The sequence below is a fragment of the Hypanus sabinus genome, chromosome 16 (genome assembly GCF_030144855.1).
Source record: "Hypanus sabinus isolate sHypSab1 chromosome 16, sHypSab1.hap1, whole genome shotgun sequence".
Lineage (NCBI taxonomy): Eukaryota > Metazoa > Chordata > Chondrichthyes > Myliobatiformes > Dasyatidae > Hypanus > Hypanus sabinus.
The window spans coordinates 5,086,192-5,110,768 of record NC_082721.1 but is presented as its reverse complement, the minus strand read 5'-3'; the positions used below and the strand labels follow the sequence as shown (position 1 = coordinate 5,110,768).

The 24,577-nt window shown below is 42.0% G+C and overlaps 1 protein-coding gene across 10 annotated transcripts in view; it reads right to left on the bottom strand.

Annotated features, from left to right (window-relative positions):
• The window catches only part of LOC132405962 (nuclear factor 1 C-type-like), a 474,435-nt gene that overhangs the window by 447,137 nt on the left and 2,721 nt on the right, over positions 1-24,577 (bottom strand). The window lies entirely within an intron of this gene.

The following is a 24,577-nucleotide window of genomic DNA, read 5'->3' as shown; positions in this document are numbered from 1 at the left end:
GTCCATTCTCCCTCTGCACTGATCTCCTTCCAGGCACAAGTGGAACAAGTGCTTCACCTGCCCCCACACCTTCTCCCTCACTACCATTCAAGGCCCCAAACAGTCCTTCCAGGTGAGGCGACACTTCACCTGTGAGTCTATTGAGGTCATCTGTATCCGGTGCTCCCAGTATGGCCTCCTGTATATCAGTGAGACCCAATGTAGATTGGGAGAGCACTTGGCCAAGCATCTATGCTCCATCTGCCAGAAAAAGTGGGATCTCCCAGTAGCCACCCATTTTAATTCCACTTCCCATGACATGTCAGTTCACGGCCTCCTCTGCTGCTGCAATGAGGCCACATTCAGGCTGGAGGAGCAACAGCTTATATTGTGTCTGGGTAGCCTCCAACCTGATGGCAGGAACATCAATTTCTTGATCTACTGGTAATGCTCCCGCCACCATTCCTATTTCCTCTCTCACCTTTTCTCCTCACCTGCCCACCACCTTCCTCCAGTTTCACCTATCACCTACTACCTTGCGTTTCTTCCTCCCCTCAACCCATCTTCTTACTCTGACTTCTCATCTTTTTTCTCCAGTCCTGACGAAGGGTCTCAGCCTGAAATGTCGACTGTATATTCTTTTCCATAGATGCTGCCTGGTCTGCTGAGTTCCTCCAGCATTTTGTGCATGTTTCTTATTATCTAAGTTCATATATGTCACAATATACAACGCTGAGATTCATTTTCTTCTGGGCATTTACAATAAATCCATAATAAAATAATAACCACACCAATTGAGCGTACAATCAGTGTGCAAAAGACAACAAATTGCGCAAATACAAAAAGGAAAAATAATAATAATAAATAAATAAACAATAAGCATTGAGAAAATGAGATGAAGACTCATTGAAAGTGAGTCAATTAGGTTGTGAGAACAGTTCAGTGATGAAATGAATTTGAGTGGATTTGGTTCAAGAACCCAATGATTGAGTGGTAGGGATAATCCTCCACAGAACCAGACCCTAAAGAGATAGTAAAAATTGCTAAGAGTTTCACCAGGGTCTCCTTCCACCTATTTGTGATACTTCATCAGCAGCATTGCAGATGAAAGGCCCTGAGTATTGTTGAGGATCCCTACCACCCATCCCCAATCTCTCTGAGCCACTACCTTCAGGAAAGAGGTACAGGAGCATCGGGACTTGGACGGCCAAACTGGGAAACAGCTTCTTGCCTCAGGCCGTGAGACTAATGCATACCCTGCCACGAACAAGGTCTCATCACTAGGACAGCCAGCTGTTTACCTGTGCTGTGCACTACGTGCATTTTGAATTATATTTTATTAACTTATTTATTTTATTTAATGTGCTGTGAGTAATATATGTATCATGGGTGCACTGTGGTCTGGAAGAACGTTGTTTTGTTTGGTTATATACATGTACAGTCAGATGACAATAAAGCTGAACTTGAACTTGAAGATAATGATTTTGTTTATGACTCCCAAGGAAATGTCCCAAATGAGTTCCAAGTCAATTCAAGCTTATTGTCATTTTACTATATATAATGTATATAACCATATAATGTATAAAGAAACAAAATGTTTCTCTGAACCAGGGTGTAAAACACACCTAACATGCGATAAATTATGAAGGTAAGGATAAAATCTGTTATGTCCTGTCCTTATTCACCAAATTACCTGGTATCATTGTCTAACATTTAGAACACAGAATGTAGAACAGTATAGTACAGGCCATTCAGCCCACAACATCATACTAACCTTTTAATCTACTCCATGATTAGTTTACCCCTTTCCCTTGTACCCAACCCATAGGCTTCCTTTTTCTTTTCATCCAGTTGACAAATGAAAAGAAAACCAGACACACACACACATATATATATACACAATATACCACGCACACATACAAATATACAATATGTTTTGCACTATATTCTATATGTATAATTATCCAGCTGCCCCAATTACCCAAAAGTTTATGGAAACAGTTAAAAGCTACAAAAAGACATATGGGTATAATGTACCATATAACATAAAAAGTTTAAAACTACCATTTCACTGAGTAACAATTATGTATTTAAATGAAATACAGAAAACTTAAAATACTACTAAAACGAACACATTCTATAACAATGGGTATTAGCTCCTGATAGTTATTGCCAGAGGGTTTCATTCAGTGTATGCCGCGGTGATGACTGTAAGTGAGACACCTGGTGAAGATAATGGACTGCTTTCATACAATGCTTCTGACAATTGCATTCTCCAAATCTTCATTTTCATTGTAACTTTCATGAAGGTTGTCGATACCTTCAAGTTCTTCATAGTTCCTAACTTGCTGAAGCAGTGATAATCATTTGATTTTCACTCCTAGCCATTTCTAGCATCTTCAAGTCTGGATGCTTGAAACCGCAGTGAGCAAACAGTTCAGAATAGTCTTACTGCTTATTTCTCACAAACTATCCGTGACAAAAGTCACTGCTTTTTGAACACAAACATGCAAGTGACGCTACTTAAAAACTGTTTGTGTCCAGCGCACTGTAGTGACTAACAGCCACAGGATGTGTACATGACTGACGCTAGTTAGAAGCTGTTCGGCAACGCACTTCTGCCCCAATTATGCAGCATAGTGTCCCAAATAAATGAAGAGAACACCAGCTGTTTTTGCGATTAGTTTTGTTCTTTAAGAGTTGCTCCAAATAAGCGTCTGCCCTGATTAACCTCTTGTGTGTGTGTGTGTGTGTGTGTCTTTTATGTCTTGCACTGTACTGCTGCCACAAAAGAACAAATTTCACAACATAAGTCAGTGATAATAAACTTAATTTTGATTCTGATTTCTCAGCTGCAGGTGATACTATTTGAAGAACAGATTGGTCCCTCGTGTACAGACCAATACCTGTCCCACACTAGTGCCATCAAAATATTGATCACCCACAGCGGCTGGGATCCAGCTGCCACCTTTGTCAATGTCACAAAGATGACTGTAATATTTTTCCATAGTCTGTTGTTAAAGAAGCATGTTAAGGAATCCTAGGGATTAGATGCTTAAAGTGTAAATTAAGTCATGCCATGCACATACATGTCCACCTGTTGATGTGAAGTGGTAGGTAGCATAGTTATTAGCACAACGCTTTAAAGTACCAGGGACTGGGGTTCAATTCCCACCATTGTCTGTAATGAGTCTGTACATTCTCCTCGTGAATGTGTGGATTTCCTCCGGAATCTCTGGTTTCTTCCCACAGTGCATAGCCCTACCAGTTGGTGGGTTATTTGGCGTGATTGGGCCATGTGGGCTCTTCGGGTCTGAAGGGCCTATTTATTGTCCTGTATCTCTAAATTATAAGAATTATTAATTACCTGAACTGACAAGGTAACATTTGGAGAGTTATTAATGTATTGAGATGTTCATGTAAGTACAAGACTGAAGTTCAGGCTTAAACTTTGAGTGTGAGATGACAGACTCACATGATCAAGCTTGCATTTCCAAGAGGGAAGGAAAGAAATGTGCTGCAGGGAGTGCTTTCATGTTTAATATAATAACAAATCAGCATTTAATGGATATATTAATCGTTTTCTATATGTAGCAAACGGCACAAGCCTTGCCCTTGGCTTTCACTAATAACAGTAAGGATAGATTCCAGTCCAGTAGCAAGCTGGATTCAATCCTTTTAACCCCTCATTTCCTTTCTTGGCCATAAGGATATAAATCATTAAAAGTTAAATTTGTCAAGATTTGGGATTCAAGGTAAAAGATTATTTATCACATGTACATGAAAACATCCAGTGAAATGCATTGCTTGCTTGAACAACCAACAACTAATACTCCCATGGTTGTGATGGGAGTGGCCACAAGCCACCACACAGCACAGCAACGATGGTCAGCAGACAACACAGAGTACAAAAAAGCAATCCTCTCTCTCCCTTTCCCCACCTCATCTCCCATTCCTCCTTGCTTGCCTCTCTCATGCTCTACCTCTTTCCCCCCACTCCATTCTCTCTCCCTCACTGCCATCTCTCTCCCCTCCCCTTCCATCTCCCCCAACCCTTTCTATTTGCCTCCATATCTCTTTCCTTCTCCTCTCTCTCTCCCTACTGTTTCCTCCTCTACCTCACCCTCACTCTCCCACTTTCTATTCCATCTCTCTCTTGCCCTCCCCCTCTCCTTTTATCTTTCTTTCTTCTCTCTCCTTCACCTCCTTCTCTTCCCCCTCCCCCTTATATCTCCGGCTTCCCTCTCCACCTTCTTCTCTCTTGTTCCCCCTTTTTTCTCTTTCCTCTCTCCCACCCTCCCTCCTGTCTCACCCTCTACCCCACCTCCCTCTCTCCCTCTTCCTTCCCATTCTCTCTTACCATCTCTCTCCCAGACACTGCAAGAAAAAAATATAATAAAACCATTTCTTCAACAAAGCCTTGAATCACCTCACAATTTCTTGGCTTCTCAGTGAAACATTTGGGCATATTTCAGTAGATCTAAAGGACACAGTGAATTCTGCTGGCATTACCATTGCTCATTTGTACAATCAGAAATTGTCCAACAAATGTTTTTGGTTCGGACTCCTAAAAAAAGTAAAAATTCACAGGAATTCAGGATAAAAGTGAGTAAGAGGAAATATTTTTCTCAGGAAATACAGTCATAGACTTGGGGAAGTGGATCTACTAAAGGAGGCCAAAAGTTTTTTCAAAAGAAGCATAAAATGCTATGAACAAGATCAGAACATGGCTAGAGTGACAAATCTAGCCTCCCCAGAAGTATATTTCAGAGAAAAATCCCACCAGAGTGCATATTTGTAAAAGGATTTGTACAGTTTTTGAGGTATGTAGTATATTCTCATTCATTTTCATACCACATTCAGGAAGTGAAGTAATAAAGAGAAAATAATACTTAATGGTGTAAAATTGCCCAACTGCTCAGAAGTCTGCACAGACTCCCATTAGAACTTCGAAAAATCAAATATTTAGTTTTCTGTGCTGCATTGGATTTATACCTGGCTTGCATTAAAACACCAAAAAAAAAAAGTCGCAGTAGAAATAACACTTTTTAAATTCCAGCCATTTTCATATTACTGATATTTCTGTTGCTGCAGAGACCAATAACTTATGAACCAAGTAAGATAATTTATTTAAATCAGAGGTGGTGCATGGTGCACACTTATTATTAGTTTATGCACTCAGTGGCAACCACGTTCCTCATGTATCTAATCAAGTGTCACAGGTGTATGTTCATGTTTTTCATGCCGGAAATCCAAGCAACACACACACAAAGTGCTGGAGGAACTCAGCAACATCCAATCTCATTAACAAGGCTTTTTTGCTCATAGAACTGCTGCCCGCTGGATGTTTCTTTTTGTTTTTCACACCACTCTCTATAAACTCCAGAGACTGTTGTGCCTGACAATCCCAAGAGGTCAACAGTTTCGGAGATACTTAAACCACCCCATCTGACGCTAACAACCATTCCATGGTCAAAGTCACTTAGATCACATTTCTTCCCCATACTGATATTTGGTGTGAACAACAACTGAACCTCTTGACCATGTTGCATGCTTTTATGCATTGAGTTGTTGCCACATGATTGGCTAATTAGATATTTGCATTAATGAACAGGTGTACCTAATAAAGCGGCCACCGAGTGTGGATTTGCACCCATCACACTGGACAGAAAGTTGCCATACACCGCTTTCATCACTCACCCCATGCGTTATTCCTACTGAGAGTAAATTTGGCCAGAGAGCAGAAAACAGATTAACAACTTGATGGCCGTGTTTTTTTTTAAATACTTGACAGCAACTAACTTTCTCCAACTGTGCTCACAAGAACACAACACTGAAAAACCTCTAACTAAACCATTTGCAGAAATGATCAGTCAATTTTTCTGAGCTTCAGGTCAAAAGCAAGTGAATTCAGTAATACGATTATAAACCAAATAGTATATTGCTCCGTAGATATCTCACTTTCAGATCAAGTTCAAGCTCAGTTTACTGTCATCCAGCCATACACATGTATATTATGGGCGGCAGGGTAAAGATACGTCTCTACCAAAGGGGTGTAAGGCACTCTTTCCCTCCGCTAGCCTGCAGATCACCCTTGGACAAGGTGTAGTACCTGTTTAGTGCCCCCGATCAGGGTCATGTAAAGCCATGGGAGTAGGTGGTTGATGGTCGTATGAGCAACTGGTGCAGATCATAAGTCTTGGCTATGTGACCACTCACGCCAGCCAGACAATCTCCAAAGAGCATTGATAATGGCTGGGGTCACCCATCTTGCAAAGGCACTGGCCAGAAGAAGGCAACAGCAAATCACTCCTGTAGAATAATTTGCCGAGAATAGTCATGGTCATGAAAAGACCACGTTATACAAAACAGCATATAGTAAATAATATGATGCACGTATATGGTTGAATGACAATAAACAATTTCCTCCAGACCAAGGTGAATGACACAGTAAATATTATTCACACGCAACACAACACATAAAGTAATATTACCACATAAAGAAGTGTTACCATATAAACACATAAATATTACCATAAATAACCTGGTTCATGCCAACCTGATGGCATGAATATCAATTTCTCCTTCCAGTAATTTTTCCCCTTTCCCTTCCCTCCTCTTCTGCTCCTTACTCTGGCCTCTTCCCTCCTCTCCTCACCTGCCGATCACCTCCCTCTGGCGCCCCTCCTCCTTCCCTTTCTCCCCTGGTCCGTTTGCCTCCATGATCAAATTCCTTCTTCTCGAGTCCTTTACCTTTCCCTCTCACCTGGCTTCATCTATCACCTTCCCCACACCCATCTTTTTATTCTGGCATCTTCCCCTTTCCTTTCCAGTCTCGATGAAGGGTCTCAGCCCAAAATGTTGACTGTTTTTTCATTTCCATATTCATAGCCTGACCTGCTGAGGTCTCCAGCATATGTTGCTCTCTATTTGTATATGTTGTTTATGTATACACAACATATTTGTATATGTTGCTCTCTATTTCCAGCATCAGTAGAATCTTTTATGTTTAACAAGTAATAAAGTGTATTTGTGACTCATTAAAAAGTACACAGTATGACGCTACTGGTGCTTCATTCCCGATGAGCCCTGGGTGGTGGCAGGGAGTTCGGTCGTCTCACGGCCTGGGGGAAGAAGCTGTTTCTCATCCTAACAGTGCTTGTCCTCCTGCCTGTTGGTAGGAAGTCAAGCAGATTCTTGGATGGACAGGAGGAATCATTGGCAATGCTAAGGTCCCTGTGTGTGCAACGCTGCTGATAAATATCTCGGATGGGTGGAAGAGAAGCCCTGCTGATCCCCTCAGCAGTCCTTGCAATCCTTTGTAGGGTGTTGCAGGCAAATGCCTGGTAATTCCTGTACCAGACAGTCAAGCAGCAGGTGAGGACACTTGATGGTCTACAATGAGATCTCACTGTTCTTCCGAGCTGTGGTCCCACAAATGATGTCTCATTAATACAGCTAATGATTAACCACCTGGAATGATAGATCAAATCATAAAATAACGCCACACTATCCTGCTCATCTTCCTGAAGTCTCATGTGGCATGATTCCAATCTCTTTACTAGCTTGATTCCTTCCTCTGGTGGAAGGTAATGCATAGCCTGTAGCTCCTGTAATCCACAATCTCATCTTCATGCATCCTGCCATTATTATCCCTTTGACCGTGTGGGTTTCCTGCAGGTACTCCAGTCTCCTCCCATACTCCAAAGTAAGGTTAGGGTTGCGCGTTGTGGGCATGCTATAGTGGCGCCTGGCGAGTGGTGTCACCCGTTGACTGCCCCCAGCACATCGCAAACAATGACACAAATAACACATTTCACTGCATGCATCAATGATTCAGTGTATAAGTGGCAAATAAAGCTAATCTTTAAAGATTAGTGAACCAGTTCAGTGGTGGTCCTTTCTCCCTCTAAGTTTGACCTTCGCACCTATATCCTATGTCCTTGGCAAGTGTAATTAGGTCTTCAGAAACACACACAAAAAAAATTGAAGAATACAGTGCAATACATATAAAATTACATAAGTAACATTAAGAAGTATTCAAATACTAGTTTTAAAAGAGAGCAAAATAGTGACAGTGTTCATCAGTTCATTGTCCATCCAGAAATCTGATGGCAGAGGGGAAGAGGTTGTTCCTAAAACATTGAGTGTGTGTCTTCAGGCTCTTGTGCCTCCTTCCTGATGGTAGTAATTAGACGTGGGCATGTCCTAGGTGGTGAAGGCCCTTAATGACGGATGCCATCCTCTTGAAGCATTGCCTTTTGAAGATGTCCTCAATGGTGGGGAGGCCAATAACCATTATGGAGTTGGCTGAGTTTACAGTATTCTGCGGCCCATGCGATTCCGTGCATTGGAGTCTCCATATCAGATGGTGATGCAACCAGTAGAAAATTGCTAGAGTCTTGGCTAACACACCAAATCTCCTCAAACTCCCAAAGAGATACAGCCTCTAGAGTTCCTTCTTCATAATTGCATAAATATATAGGGCCCAGGATAGATCTTTAGAGATGTTGACAACCAGGAATTTGAAGCAGCTCACCCTTTCCACCGCTGATCCCTTGATGAGACTGTTGTTTATTTCTTTGGCTCTCCCTTCCTTAAGTCCACAATCAGCTCATTGGTCTTGCTGATGCTGACTGGTTAAAAAGTTTCTGCTTTCCAAATAAATAATCTAACATTCTGAAATACAATACTGGTCTGTTTGGTACCAAAAGGACTTATTTGCTATTATATATTTACATCAAAACATTGCATATCATTTAATATGCTGACTCCAAAGGAGGTTTGCATTGATTTTTGTATTGATTTGTCCATTGTATATTTAGAGTTCCCGGCAATTGGCTAGTAAGCAGAATATTAATATCAACAACCTGATGCAATCTAGAGAAAAACACGGCAACTTCTCAAATTGGAATCATCACCAAAGCCCCAGGGTAATAAATTAAAACCCATTCACTAAAACAGTCATGCAAGGGGTGTCCAGGGGAGCGTAGCAACTCTGCCGAAGGTTATTGAGTCAGTTCCAGGGCAGCTCACTCACCTTTGGACCCCACCTGACACTCAGCGCTCACCTGGGGCTCCAAGTAGCTGTTTGTATGTGTCAGCAGCCACACTCCGGTAGACTGGTACAAAGAGTGAATTTCAGTTAAATGGGACACATTGGGACAAGTACATTTTGGCCCAATTAAGCGGCTGCCCCAATCAGCTGGCATTTCATGGAAATAGTTAAAAATGTATAAGTAAGACAAACTGTGTATTTAAGTGAAATACAGAACAAATTAGAACACTATCAATAGTACTACAATACAGGTGTCCTCTGCTTTACGAATGTTCACTTTATGCCACTTTGATTTTACAAAAGACCTACATTAGTAACCTGTTTTCGCATTACAAAGAGGATTTTAGGTTTTACGAAAATTTTTCCCATATAAATTAATGGTTCTTTGCTTTATGCCATTTCGGCTTAAGAAAGGTTTCATAGGAATGCTCTACCTTTGTAAAAGGTGGGGTGGGGGGGGGGGGGAGACACCTGTACTATAAAACTTTGTGTTAGTTCCTAAAAGTTATCAACAGGGGAATTCATCCTATGTACACAATGAACAAAATCAGTGCTGACACCTCATGCAGACCTTCATACAATGCTTTCAACAATTTTCATTGCGTCCTCCAACTCTTCATTTTCATTGTAACGTTCAAGATGATTGCTGATGCCTTTGAATTCTTTGTAGTTCCCAACTTGTTGAAGTAGTGAAATTGTCTCATTTTCACTCATGGCCATTTCTGGCACCTCCAAGTCTGAATGCTTGAAACCAAAAGTGTGCAAAACAGTCCTCAATTATCCTACTGCTTATTTCTCACCAACTATCAGTGACAAAAATCACTGGATTTGGAACAGAAGTTCATGCAACCTCTGCTATTTAAAAACTGTTCTAAGTATGGTGTCATGTCTAATAGCCACAAAAGTGCGTCCCAATTAAAAGTCCTGGTGTCCCAAATAAACAAAGTGAATTCCAGCAATTTTATTGATTAGATTTTTTTGTTCTTTAAAAGTTGCCAGAAATAAATTGCCACCCTGATTAACTGATGGCCTATTTAACCAGGATCCATTGTATTTTGTGCTTTAAGAGACCTGGTGCAGTCTCACAAAACATGGTCCTACTCACTGGTTATAAAAAGGGGGGAAACCACATAAAATACAGTGTTGTAGGGAAGCCAAGAAAAACTTCATGATATTTATCCATTTCCACTTTACTGTTAAACTGCTGTGCTCCCTCTGTGTGTTCAAAGTTCAAAGCAATGTAAATTTATTATCAAAATATGTATATACTGCCTTGAGATTTATTTTATTTAGTGATACGTAACAGTAATGGGCGCCTCCTTTTCTTACAGGCATTTAAAGGAAAATAAAGAAATACAAGAATTTATGAAAAAATGAGTTTCTATAGTTGACAAACAACCAATGCACAAAAGGAAACAAATCGTGTACTGTATATAAAAAAATATTGAGTTGTGGAGCCCTTGACAGTGAGTCCATAGGTTGTCGAGTTGGTTCTGAGTTGAGGAGAGTGATATTAGCCACTCTAGTTTAATTCAGGAGGCTGATAGTTGGAGGGTAATAACTGTTTTTGAACCTGGTGGTGTGGGACCTGAGGCTCCTGTGCGTTAGAGTTTTTAATAATCATAGCCCGTGAAGTATCAAAGACATCCAATTACAATTCCAAATCCTCTAACCACGTTCGCTGGTAGTCCATTACACTGATTCATGATAAGGAGAAAAGTTGTTCCCTGTCTCCATACTTATTGAAACTTAACTTCATTAGCTCTCTCTCTCACTCTCTTGCAAATTTCTACAGATGCACCATGAAGAGCCTTCTAACTGGTGGCACCACCGTGCGATATGGAGGGGCCACCGCACAGGATCAGAAAAAGCTGTAGAAAGTTGTAAACTCACCCAGTTCCACCAAAGGCACTGGCCTCCCCAGCATCAAGAGTATCTTCAAAAGGCAATGCCTCAAAAAGGCGGCATCCATTATTAAAGCCCCCATCAGCCAGATCATGCCCTCTTCTCTCTGCTACCATCAAGGAGGAACAGCTTCTTCCCCTCCAACATCAGATTTCTGAATGGACAATGAACCCATGGACACTACCTCACTTTTTTTCTTTTCTTTTTGCTCATTTTTGCACTACTTATTTAATTTATTTTTGTAATATATTTCTTACTGTGTTTTATAGTTTTTTATTATTATGTACTGCTGTCACAAAACAACAAATTTTGTGACAAAAAAACACAAAATGCTGGCAGAATTCAGCAGGCCAGACAGCATCTATGGGAGGAGGTAATAATGACGTTTTGGGCTGAAACCCTTAATCAAACTTTGTGACATATGCCAGTGATAAGAAATCTAATTCTGATTCCGAGAACAAAGTACCCCTCATCTGCGGATTTAAAGAATCGTTGGTTTAGCCTGACAGAGCCTGAAAAGTTAACACAGATTGAGTACTGCAAACCTTGACAACTTTCCCAAAAGCAACCCACTAAGAATGGGCTCTGCCAAATTCAGTAAAAACGCCAGGGGGTGCAGACAGAGAAAGCAGAGCTTCAAACCTTCCCACTGCTACAAAACTCTACTAGTTTAACAGCAGAAATAGCACCCTGATGTTGAATGTAAGCCATTTTCATCTTAAAACTATAATCCACAAGTTAACTGCTTGCATGGAATAACACAGCACACTCACTGCACCAAGCTTGTGACAGCTCTTTAGCAGAGTTTGCTGATCAAGTCTGCTACTTATTATTCTGAAACAAAAAAAATCAATGCTCTCTTAAACATTTACCTTCTTCCGTTTCAAAAAGTCCCATCCAGTCCCGTTGTCCCACAGCCTCAGACAACATTTTTCTGACCAAACCAATCCACTACATGAAAGAAAAATCTTCCCATTACTTCTGTGGTTAACACAATTCAACACAGAACAAAGAACCTTACAGCATGGGAACAGGCCATTCAGCCCACAATGCTGTACCAAGCCAATTAAATTAGTTACCAAATGGCCAACTAAACTGAAGAAGAGCCTCAGACCAAAACATCAACTGTTTGTTAATTTCCATGGATACTGCTTGATCTGCTGAGTTCCCCAGACTTTTGTGTGTGTTGCTCTGGATTTCTCGTATCTGCAGAATCTTTTGTGTTTTAAACTAATCACTTCTGCTTTCTCAATGTCCATATCTTTCAATTTCTCTCACATTCAGGTGCTTATCTAAACATCACCTACAAGTCCCAATTTTACCAGCACTCTATACTGCTAATAAAGGTAGGGACCCCTGTTGTTAAAATAGGGGATCCCAAACTTTTTTTAACGCCATGGACGCCAACCATTGACCAAAGAGTCCGCGGACCCCAGGCTGGGAACCCCTCTTGTTAAAATCTCTTTTCAACAAATTGCCATCAATGATGTAGGGATAACCAGCCCAGGTTTCCCAGTATCCCAGTCCTTTCAAAACCATTCCATTCAGTCTTATTTTGCCCTTTGCGATTTTTCCAACCCAAACGAATCACTTTACACCCGTGTTAAGATTTCACTGCCATACATCTGTCCATTTCTCCAATGGGTACAAGCTCTTCTGAAGACTTTAAAATAACTTTGTTTACAAAGCAGAAAGTGAATCATAAAAAAGGTTTAAGTTCACATTTCTTTCTTTATACTTGTATCATTTTCACTGAGATTGTGTTAAGAGTTAAAGGTGAAATGTTTAAGGGGGACATGAGGGTGAACTTCTTAACTTAGGGCACGGTCCACAGACCCCTCGGTCAATGTTGGGAGTCCATGGTGTAAAAAGAGTTGGGAAACCCTGATTCAGAGGGTGGTGAGAGTGTAGAATGAGCACCCAGCAAAAGTGGTGGATGTAGGTTTGATTTCAACATTTAAGAAAAATTTTGATAGGTACATGGGTGGGAGGGGTATCGAGGGCTATGGGCCGGATGCAAGTCGAAGGGACTAGTCAGAAAAACAGCTCAGGGTGGATTAGATGGGCTGAATGGCCTGTTTCAAAGCTGTAGAGTTCTATGACTCTACAGAATGACACAACAGAATGTTAGCACATTAGATCCATGCGAGGGGCTGGTGAGCAATTGCATTTTTACATTTCCTGTACCCTTGCAAATTATTTCCTCTCACAACTGCCCTTTGATATACCTTACAGAGCATTCTGGCTGATGGCATCACTGTGCAGTTGCATTACCAATGCACTGGGTCAGAAAAAATCTGCAGAGCATTGTAAACTCAGGCAGCTCCATCATGAGCACTAGCCACCCCACCATTAAAGTACATCTTCAAATGGCAATCCCCTCAATCCATTAATCCACCATTAAGAACCCTCACCATCCAGGACACGCCCTCTTCTCTTTGCTGCCATCAGAGAGGATGTACAGGAACCTGAAGACACACACGCAACATTTAGAGATAGCTTCTTCTCCTCCACCATCATTTCTGAATGTTTCATGGACCTATGAACACTACCTTACTATTTTGCTCTCTTTTTGCAATTTTCAAAAATATATTCTTATTGTAATTCATAGTAATTTTATATATTGTACTATGGAGGTGCAAGTTCCAGTGTCACAAGTCCTGGTTATGTGACCACTGACACCAGGCAGACAAAAAGATAGTGGCTGGGTCACCCATCTTGTAAAGACACTGTACAGAAGGCGGCAATGGAAAAACACTTTTTTTTTGCTGAATGAAGTAACCACATAGTTAAATGAAAGCTGTTCTAAAACAGAGAATTGTACAACACAGGAACAGGCTTCAGCTGACAATGTTGTGTCGAACCAGTTAAAATTTGCCAAGAATAATCATAGTCATGGAATGACTATGATCACATGGCACATAACAAATGAAAGAATTATGGTGGTAGCCTTCCAATGGTCGGGGTTGACGATAGATATGCAGTACTATCTGGAGAACAAGCTGTTGCCCATACATCAGGCACCACCTCTCTACAAGGCTGTTGAATCCAAAGGAACGGCAGAGACTGATACAGTTAGCAACAACGACAACACAGGAGTTGCCAGTCAGCGTTAAACTCAACATAGGACTGCCTTAGGGATCCCAGCTCTGGATGTTTCCTTGGGTTTTACTCCTGAAGCCCTCCACATGAGTGGATATAGCCACAAGGTGGAGGAGGTTTGAGATCAGAGTTTTCCTTCACCTAGCTAAGCTGCCAACCATGGGTGATGAGCCTCATCTGCTTATTTGTTCAGTTTGTACTGCATCCCTTAAACAAAACAGCAGATTTTACGACATATAAACCTGATTCTGATTCTTTATGCTATTAACCTTTTCTAATGGGCAATTTACTGAAGCCAATTAATCTATCCACATACGTTTAGCAGAAAACAGATAGTAGGCACACAACACAAGCAGAAAGTGTAAACTCCATACAGAAGGTGCCCAAGTCAGAACTGAACCCTGGTCATGTGCCCTCTGAGACAGAAGCCATATCTCAGACACCCAACTCTGACCTCAGCATTCCTCTCTCTGACACCCAACTCTGACCTCAGCATTCCTCTCTCTGACACACAACTCTGACCTCAGCATCCCTCTCTCTGACACCCAACTCTAAACTCAGCATCCCACTCTCTGACACCCAACTCTGACCTCAGCATTCCTCTCTCTGACACCCAACTCTGACCTCAGGATCCCTCTCTCTGACACCCAACTCTGAACTCAGCATCCCTCTCTCTGACACCCAACTCTAACCTCAACATCCCTCTCTCTGACACCCAACTCTGAACTCAGCATCCCTCTCTCTGACACCCAACTCTAATCTCAACATCCCTCTCTCTGACACCGAACTCTAATCTCAGCATCCCTCTCTCTGACACCGAACTCTAATCTCAGCATCCCTCTCTCTGACACCCAACTCTAATCTCAGCATCCCTCTCTCTGACACCCAACTCTAACGTCAGCATTTCTCTCTCTGACACCCAACTCTGACCTCAGCATTCCTCTCTCTGACACCCAACTCTGACCTCAGCATCCCTCTCTCTGACACCCAACTCTAACCTCAGCATCCCACTCTCTCTGACACCCAACTCTAACCTCAACATCTCTCTGACACCCAACTCTAATCTCAGCATCCCTCTCTCTGACACCCAACTCTAACGTCAGCATCCCTCTCTCTGACACCCAACTCTGACCTCAGCATCTCTCTCTCTGACACCCAACTCTGACCTCAGCATCCCTCTCTCTGACACCCAACCCTAACCTCAACATCCCTCTCTCTCTGACACCCCACTCTAACGTCAACATCCCACTCTCTCTGACACCCAATTCTAACATCAGCATCCCACTCTCTTTGACACCCAACTCTAACCTCAGCATCCCACTCACTGACACCCAACTCTAACCTCAGCATCCCACTCTCTCTGACACCCAACTCTAACCTCAACATCCCTCTCTCTCTGACACCCAACTCTAACCTCAACATCCCACTCTCTCTGACACCCAATTCTAACATCAGCATCCCTCTCTCTGACACCCAACTCTAATCTCAGCATCCCACTCTGACACCCAACTCTAATCTCAGCATCCCACTCTCTGACACCCAACTCTAATCTCAGCATCCCACTCTGACACCCAACTCTAATCTCAGCATCCCACTCTGACACCCAACTCTAATCTCAGCATCCCTCTCTCTGACACCCAACTCTAATCTCAACATCCCACTCTGTCTGACACCCAACTCTAACCTCAACATCCCTCTCTCTCTGACACCCATCTCTAACCTCAACATCCCTCTCTCTCACACCCAACTCTGACCTCAGCATCCCTCTCTCTGACACCCAACTCTATCATCAGCATCCCACTCTCTCTGACACCTAACTCTAACCTCAACATCCCTCTCTCTCTGACACCCAACTCTAACGTCAACATCCCTCTCTCTGACACCCAACTCTAATCTCAACATCCCACTCTCTCTGACACCCAAATCTAACCTCAACATTCCTCTCTCTCTGACACCCAACTCTAATCTCAGCATCCCACTCTGACACCCAACTCTAACCTCAGCACTCCTCTCTCTGACAACCAACTCTAACATAAGCATCCCTCTCTCTGACACCCAACTCTAATCTCAACATCCCACTCTCTCTGACACCCAATTCTAACCTCAGCATCCCACTCACTGACACCAAACTCTATCATCAGCATCCCACTCTCTCTGACACCCAAATCTAACCTCAACATTCCTCTCTCTCTGACACCCCACTCTAATGTCAACATCCCACTCTCACTGACACCCAACTCTAACCTCAGCATTCCTCTCTCTGACACCCAACTCTAACATAAGCATCCCTCTCTCTGACACCCAACTCTAGCCTCAGCTGCTCCTCACTCAGGTTGTGCCATCAACCACTGTGGGCTTCATTTACAATAATATACCCAAAAAATCCATAAGAAATAGCAACAGAATTAGACCATTCCTCCCATTGAGTCAGCTCCACCATTCAATCCTGGCTGAGTGTTCCATCCCTATTCACCTGCCTTCTCTCTGTAAGTGTTAGTCCTTTGACTGATCAAGAAGCTATCATGCCCCAAATATACCCAATTAAGTGGCCTACACAGCCACCTGTGGCAAAGAATTTCACAGATTCACCGCCCTCTGCCTGAAGAAATTCTTCCTCATCTGTTCTACGGGGATGTCTCTCTAATCTGAGGCTGTACCCTCAGATCCTCGACTCTGTTGCTAATGAAAATATCCTCTCCATATTTCCCCCATCCCTGCTTCTAGGTTGCAATGGGATGCCCCTCACACATCTGAAATACTGATATTCAATGATAGCTTTCTGTCTATTAAAATGACTGTCAGCTCTACAGTGGAGGTCAGAAGGTTGTTGATGGAAAAAATAATAAAAGATTAAACTTGAGTAGGTTAAAAGGTCAACACAACATCATGGGCCAAAGGCTCAGTACTGTGCTGTACTGTTCCATGTTCTATACGTTCTATGTTCTAAATTTATTTATTTAGAGATACAGCACAGAACAGGCCCTTCCAGCCCAACAAGCCACCCTGCCAGATACCCACCCATTTAACCCTAGCCTAATCACAGGACAATTGACAATTTACAATGACCAATTAACTAACCCACTAACCGGTACACCTTTGGACTGTGGGAGCCAGAAGCCAGAGCACCCAGAAAATACCCAAACATCCCATGGGGTAGGTGTACAGACTGCTTATAGATGGCACCAGAATTTAATTTTGAACTCCAGAATGGCCCGAGCTGTAATAGCATCATTCTACCCACTCGCTACCGTAGCGCTCTCTGGATGTTCTCTACGGGTTAGCAACAATACACAAATAAATTTAGATGGATAAATGTAAAACTAAAGTCAAGATGAAAATGGCTGAGAAAATTAAGAGAAAGGGGAAAGTAAATGGCTCAGGGTTTGTGTTAAATTTGGCATCAGATGCACTTCAAATGGAAGCAGTAGACTGTGGGCTCATTGGACATGGAGCTCAAAGATGCGCCACCTGCAAGCAGACCTAGGCGAAGAGGGGAGAAGTGAGGGAACCAGAAGCCTAGGCCCAGAATGGCTGAGCCCAGACTCCCATGCTAAAGTAGCATTGAACCCATTCCAGTTAATATGCTGCCGCCCATTTCTAATGCAATCTGAACGAGGACACATGGCACACCTTGGGCCCAATAAGGCATCCACATAGTCAAATGAAAGCTGTTATAAAACACAGAACAGCAGAGCACAGGAAACAATATTCGGCCTACAACATGGTGCCACACCAATTAAATTAGTAATTAGTAAACAGCCAACTAAACTAATCACTTCTGCCTATGCAATGTCCATATCCTTCCATTTTTCTCACATTCACGTGCCTATCTACACATCTGTTAAAAGTCTCTGCTGTTTCTGCGTCTACCACCACCACAGGCAGTGCATTCCATGCACCCACCACCGTCTGTGTAAAAACTTGCTCCTTACATCTCCCATGAAGTTACCCCCTCACCTTAAGTACATGCGCCCTGGTATTAGACATTTCAGCTCTGGGGGAAAAGTAGATAGTTTGTCTATTCTATCTACTCCTCTCATAAACTTACAAATTTCAGTCAGATCTCCCCTCAGACTCTGCCATTCCAGAGAAAACAACCCATATCCTCCAAATATTCTGAATCAGTTTCAAGTTTGCTATTACTCATATTTATCATGAAAATTGTGGTTTTGTGACATAAAATACATTAAATTAAAAAAATAAATATTAAAAGATCATATATAGTACAAAAAGTGGGCAAAATAGTGAGGTAGAGTCCATGGGTTCTTGGACCATTCAGAAATCTGATGGCGAGGTGGGGGGGGGGGCAGAAACTATTCCTAAAACATTGAGTGTTTGTCTTCGGGCTCTTGTACCTCCTCCTTGATAGTAATGAGAGGAGGGCATGTCCTTAATAATGGATGCTGCCTTTTTGAGGCACCAGCTACTGAAGATGTCCTCGATGGTGGGAGACCAGTGCCCATGATACAGCTGGCTGAGTTTACAACCCTCTGTCAGCTGAAACTCTGTGCAGTAGAGGTGTGGAATTCTCCCTGATGCTCATACAGTCAACAGACTGCAAACAGCAGCTGAAAGGGCATTTCAGTCAGTGAACATTAGATCAGTCAATGATAAGCAATTTTAATCTGTGAGACTATTAATACATAACATACCATTAATTGTGAAGGCCTTTCTAATGCAATATGCAATTAACCAAGTATAATTTTTCTTTAAATTCAATAAGAATTTGCAGAGGAACAAGAATTCTCTTTTATTTGATCTCAGCATTGAGCATCAGCAGGTTAGATATAATGGTGCAAATTAAAACTCCAGTCTAATCAACACTATGCCTGAACCTGTTCCTGAACCAGTGCCCAAAGACCCAGACCAAACCTCCTCTGTCAAAACATTGTAAAAATCTAAACTGCTTTGTGTTTGCAGCAACTTACCACAGAGAAATATTCTTTTTATTATTCCTATCTGAATTTTCCTGCAACTTCTTATTCTGCTTCTTCCCCCTTCCTTTCCAGTCCTGATGTAAGGTCTCAGCCCAAAATGTCGACTGTTTACTCATTTCATAGATGCTGCCTCACCTGCCAAGATCCTCCCGCATTTTGTGTGTGTTACTTTGGATTTAGTATCTACAGAATCTCTTGTGTTTGTGACAAGGTTTTTTTCACAATGGAGCAATGGTACAGGCCCAGTGGCAGGCTTGGGTTGTGGGCCCGGATCCACCAACAGCTACATTGACTGGAACTACATCTAGCAAGCTGATTTCTGGAAGCTGTGATCCGATACAGCTGCAGAAAGTTGTAAACTCAGCCAGCTACATCACAGGCACTAGCCTCCCCAGCATCGAGGACATCTTCAAAAGGTGATGCCTCGAAAAGTGGCATCCATCATTAAGGAAACCCATCACCCAGGACATGCCCTCTTCTCATTACTACCGTCAGAAAGGAGGTATAAAAGCCTGCACACTGACCCTCAAAGTTTTTGGAGCATCACAATGTTCGCCCTCTTTAAATATAAAAATTATATATTTTTATTTCTATATTTTATATTTTTAAAATGTATATTTGTTTGAAGAGACAAATATTTCAGTATATATAAATAATTCATATATATGTATATATAGCAATTCCAAAATATTTTATATTTCTTATTATACATGTTTGTAATTTATAGCATATTTTATGTCTGCACTGTTCTGCTGCCACAAAATAAACAGATTCCACGACCTATGTCAGTGATAATAAATCTGATTCTGACTCCGAATCTGGCACGTCCAATTCTCAATTAAATCTCTAGAGCCTTTAGTGAATGGAAACCCCGATACGTTGCAAGTACGCGCAAGTGAGAAAACTGATTCTATCAAAGAAATTTGCCTCAAGTAAATAAAAGCTGTCATCTTAGAGATGACTGCCTTTGTCCGACTCAGAGTGACCTTCCTGCTCGGACTTGAGAGCTACTGGCATACCCTAACAGTGTACCTTTTGATAAAGCAGTGGATTCAAATTTTCCATACTCCAGGAAGCTGCCCCGTCAATAACTATAGAATGGAAAATAAATCCGAACAGTTAAATGCACACGGATTCTGTGACCTTCTTCCTTCTCTCCCCCTCCAGACCCCTTCACTCATATATGCTGTGCACTTCAGGTCTATACCACCATTGCTGTGTGAAAACTAGCCCATAGTCATTTCACAGTGACTACCCACACCACCACTTCATATATACAAGCTACATATAGGTTTTAATACTGCGTACCTGAGCTTACCTTAAACTCATTCCATTATTTTAAAAATTGTAAAATAAATTTGTTGTCCTTTACAGGAATTCACACAGTAACTAATATCTCCAATAAGACATCATATGGGCACTGGCCCACCCAGCATCAAGGACATCTTCAAAAGATAATGCCACAAAAAGGTGGCGTCTATTATTAAGGATCCCCATCATCCAGGACATGCCCTCTTCTCATTGCTGCCATCAGCAAAGAGGTACAGGAGCCTAAAGACACACACAATCAACATTTTAGGAACAGCTTCTTCTGCACCACCACCAGGTTTCTCAACAGACAATCAATTAATGCACACTATACACACTCTCTCTATATTTTTTTGATTTCTTTTTATACTACTCATTTAAATATATCTATAAAAATATCTGAATATCTATATATATATATATATATATACACACACACACACACACACACACACACACACACACACACACACACACGCGCGCACACGCACACGCACACACACACTAGATCAGTTTTTTGTAATTTTCAGTTTGTAGATCGTGGATTGTACTGTCCTGCAGCTGGAAAACAACAAATTTCATGGCATATACCAATGATAGTAAATCTGACTCTGATTCCAATCTCCTATTACAGTACTGCAACTGAATGTCACCTCATACTTCACTACCATTCTACAGTACAAACCTGACAGATAACTGTAGCCAGACAATGTTCCCATTCTTTGCTTCTTTGTCATTAAAAAAAGTAACAAGGTAACATTCAAAAAGCCTTGTATTTGCTGGGCTTCTGACAAGGCCCGACTGATTCTTCAGAAAGAAAACATCAATAAATACTAAAATCACATTTTAATTCTTTCCTCATAAACTGGCATAGGTTTGAAACTGAGGTCACAAGTGAATAGTACTTTTCATGCTAACACCCACTGCAAGCCATTAGAAATTATAGAGTAGAGTCTCCCACAAGCCACGGGATTTAACTCCACTGTTTCACACCGTTTCCCTTTTTTTCATTCTGACTGCAAGTAATAGTACAGATGAAATGTAAAGAGTTTCTCTAATGAACGTACTCTTATATGATGATTAGATTAATATAATTATCTATTTCATTTTAGTCAATTTCTCGAACTTAACTGATTTACCAGAACAGATTTTCTCCTGGAAGTTGAATATTGCAATTACCTGTATTTGTATTTTTACTTTGTTGAGGGTTGGAAACTAGCAGGAATTTTAAAACATTGTGTTTTGGCAGAGAAGAACAAGTGAAAGAATGAATTGAGAGAACAAAGAAGAGAACAGTGAAATAAAAGGCAAGGGAAGTCAACAGGAGCAAGACTTTTAGAAGGCAACTTAATTAAAATGGGAAGCGATAAAGAAAACACAAGGAACAAAACCAGGGACAATGGAATAAATAAATAAAATATACTAGCAAAAAAGCCTTCAGGTTTTGGATTGTAATGAATACATTAATTCCCTTTCACTTTCATTTTTTCTTAAAATGCATATTAAGTGTTTACTTGTCAGACCTAGGAAGTTCCCTTTTGTCTGTTATTATTAAAAAAATGTTTATAATGCATCTAGACCATGAAACTATTTAAATAATTAATTGGACAATAATGCAGCTTTGTTATCCGATATAGACTGTCTGGCGTGATTAGCTACACTTGAACTGCTTTCAGATTACTGCAAGCCGCTCTCCCTCTTCAAAATAGGGTTCATATTCTCAATTCTTACAAAAACGTGCAGACAAATTATAAATGTACACCACTAGTATATCATCACCTTTTATCCTGTATTTAATATTCCAGCTGCTACTGAATTTTCGCTTTAGTAATCTATGATTCAGCTTTCATGCAGCTGAAGTGCAAGTCAGCTTAACTAAGGAAAGAGGCGACTGGATTTACAAAGTTTCTCATTGCATTATTTTTACAAAGAAAACCCTTCAAAAATACGGTGCATGACATTTCTGGAAAGAGTAATCAAAATTACCTTACCAGATTATAGGTCAGTAACTAGTCTCTGTTAATCAACTAGTTTGCGACCACAGAACCCTTCCTAATCAGGTACGAAACTTAAATATAGAACCAGATTAGAAGTGTAAACTTCTGGAGAAACTAAAAAGTTCTGAGAAACTTACATCAGAATTACTGAAGCATGACAAAAATATTAAATATATACAGTAACAACATTGGAGAAAATACATATGATTAAATGATGAGTTTCAAATGACAGCAAATGAATTCTACTGGCAATAAACATCTTTTAACTAGCAGAATTTTCAAGAGGACACACAAGGTGTTCAGCAGTTGAGATCCTAAATCTGCTGAAAAGTTCTGCGTTGCTTTATCCAACAAGCAAACCCTGCTCCAAGTCCTCTCACTTTACCACTATTTAGAATATTTGTACTATAATTTGGGGGATTCATTTCTTTAAAAGCTCAAGAAATAAACAAATAAATGTATTGCTTCCAATAAATAAAACAGGAGAAATTACTAAGGGTTAAAAAGAAACATTGCCCACAACAGGAAAACTGTTCCAGTTTCAAATGGCCACAGAAACATTTTTTTTAAATTTCACAATAACAGCTGGAAGAGTTCTACAAAGCATGAAGGAGCCAAATGTGGAGAGGCGGGAAGAACAGGGAAGAAGTTTTTTGAAAAAAAAATCACCAAGGTGGGCTTACTACTCTCTTTGCAATCACTGCTGGTCGGGGTGAAGGGTAAGTTTTGAGGGAGAAATAGGGGAGAAGGCATCAGAGAGAGAGAGGAGAGAATGTAAAAGAGAGGATGGTGTCAAGAGGGGAGGGTGGGGAGGGAGGAAGAGGGTGTAAGAGAGGGAGGAGGAATGGAAGGAGGAGAGAGGGGAAGAGAGAGGTTGAAGGAGCATGAGAAGAGAGAATGGAAGAGTAGGGAGGGGAGAGGAGGAGGGGTAAAAGAAGACGATGGAGAGTAAGTGGTGGGGGGATGGAAAAGGCCTGGAGGGCTAACACGTTCATGGCGGGAGACAGAGAGAGTAGAGAAGAGGCATGAGGCAGCGAAAAGGGGAGAGATGCAGAAAGGGGGCATTAGTGGGATTAGGAAGGAGAGAGGAGGCAAGAGGTGAAGTGGTGATGGGAACAAGGAGAAGAGGGGAAATAGATGGGGAAGAGAGGTCTGTGGAGAAGGGGAAAGGCTGTATGTTAAAGAGCAACAGAAAGAGGTGGGTGAGCAAGGGAGGATGGAAAAGGGGGAGGGGAGGAAGGTGGATTATCATGTTTGGGAGGAAGGAAGGGCATTGGGGTTTTGAGGAGGGAGGGATATTGGGCAGTGAGGGGGAGGGATATTGGGGTGTGAGGGGGTGGGGTATTGGGGAGTGAGGAGGGAGGGAAGAAGGCATATTGGTGTGAGAGGAGGGTGAGTGGGATATTGGGGTGAGAAGAGGATGGGGTATTGGGATGGGAGGAGGGAGGTTGGGATGGGGTGAGAGAGGAGGGGACAATAGGGTGAGGAAGACAGGTGGAATATTGGGGTTAGGAGGAGGACGGATGGAGTATTGGGGTTGGGAGGAGGTAGTGGTATTGGGCTGAGGATGGAGGGTGGGATATTGGGGTTGGGAAGAGGAAAGGGGTATTAGGTTGAGAGGAGGTAGGGGTATTGGGGTGAGCGGATAGAGGGTGGGATATTGGGATTGGGAAGAGGAAAGGAGTATTGGGGTTGGAAAGAAGGAGGATGGGATATTGGGGTTGAGAAGGGGTATTGGGTTGGAAGGAAGAAGGGTGGGAAGGAGTATTGGGGTTGAGAGGAAGGAGGTTGGAATATTGGGGTTGGGAGGAGGAAAGGGGGTTGGGGGTTGGGAGGAAGTAGGATGGGATATTGGAGTTGGGTGGAGGAAAGGGGTATTGGGGTGAGAGGATGGAAGGTGGGACTTTGGGGTTGGGAAGGGGTATTGGGGTTGGGGGGTGGGATATTGGGGTTAGGAGGAGGAAAGGGGTTGGGGGTTGGGATATTGGGCTAGGAGGAGGAAACGGGTTTGGGGGTTGGGAGGAGGTAGGATGGGATATTGGGGTTGGGTGGAGGAGGGTATTGGGGTGAGAGGATGGAAGGTGGGATATTGGGGTTGGGAAGGGGTATTGGGGTTGGGGGGTGGGATATTGGGGTTAGGAGGAGGAAAGGGGTTTGGGGGTTGGGAGGAGGGAGGATGGGATATTGGGCTAGGAGCTGGATGATGGACACGCAGCTGACTCTCTCCCGCCATTTTCAACAGTTACCGCGTTCCGGGGACGAGACACCGCAATGAAGACGGCGTTGGGTTG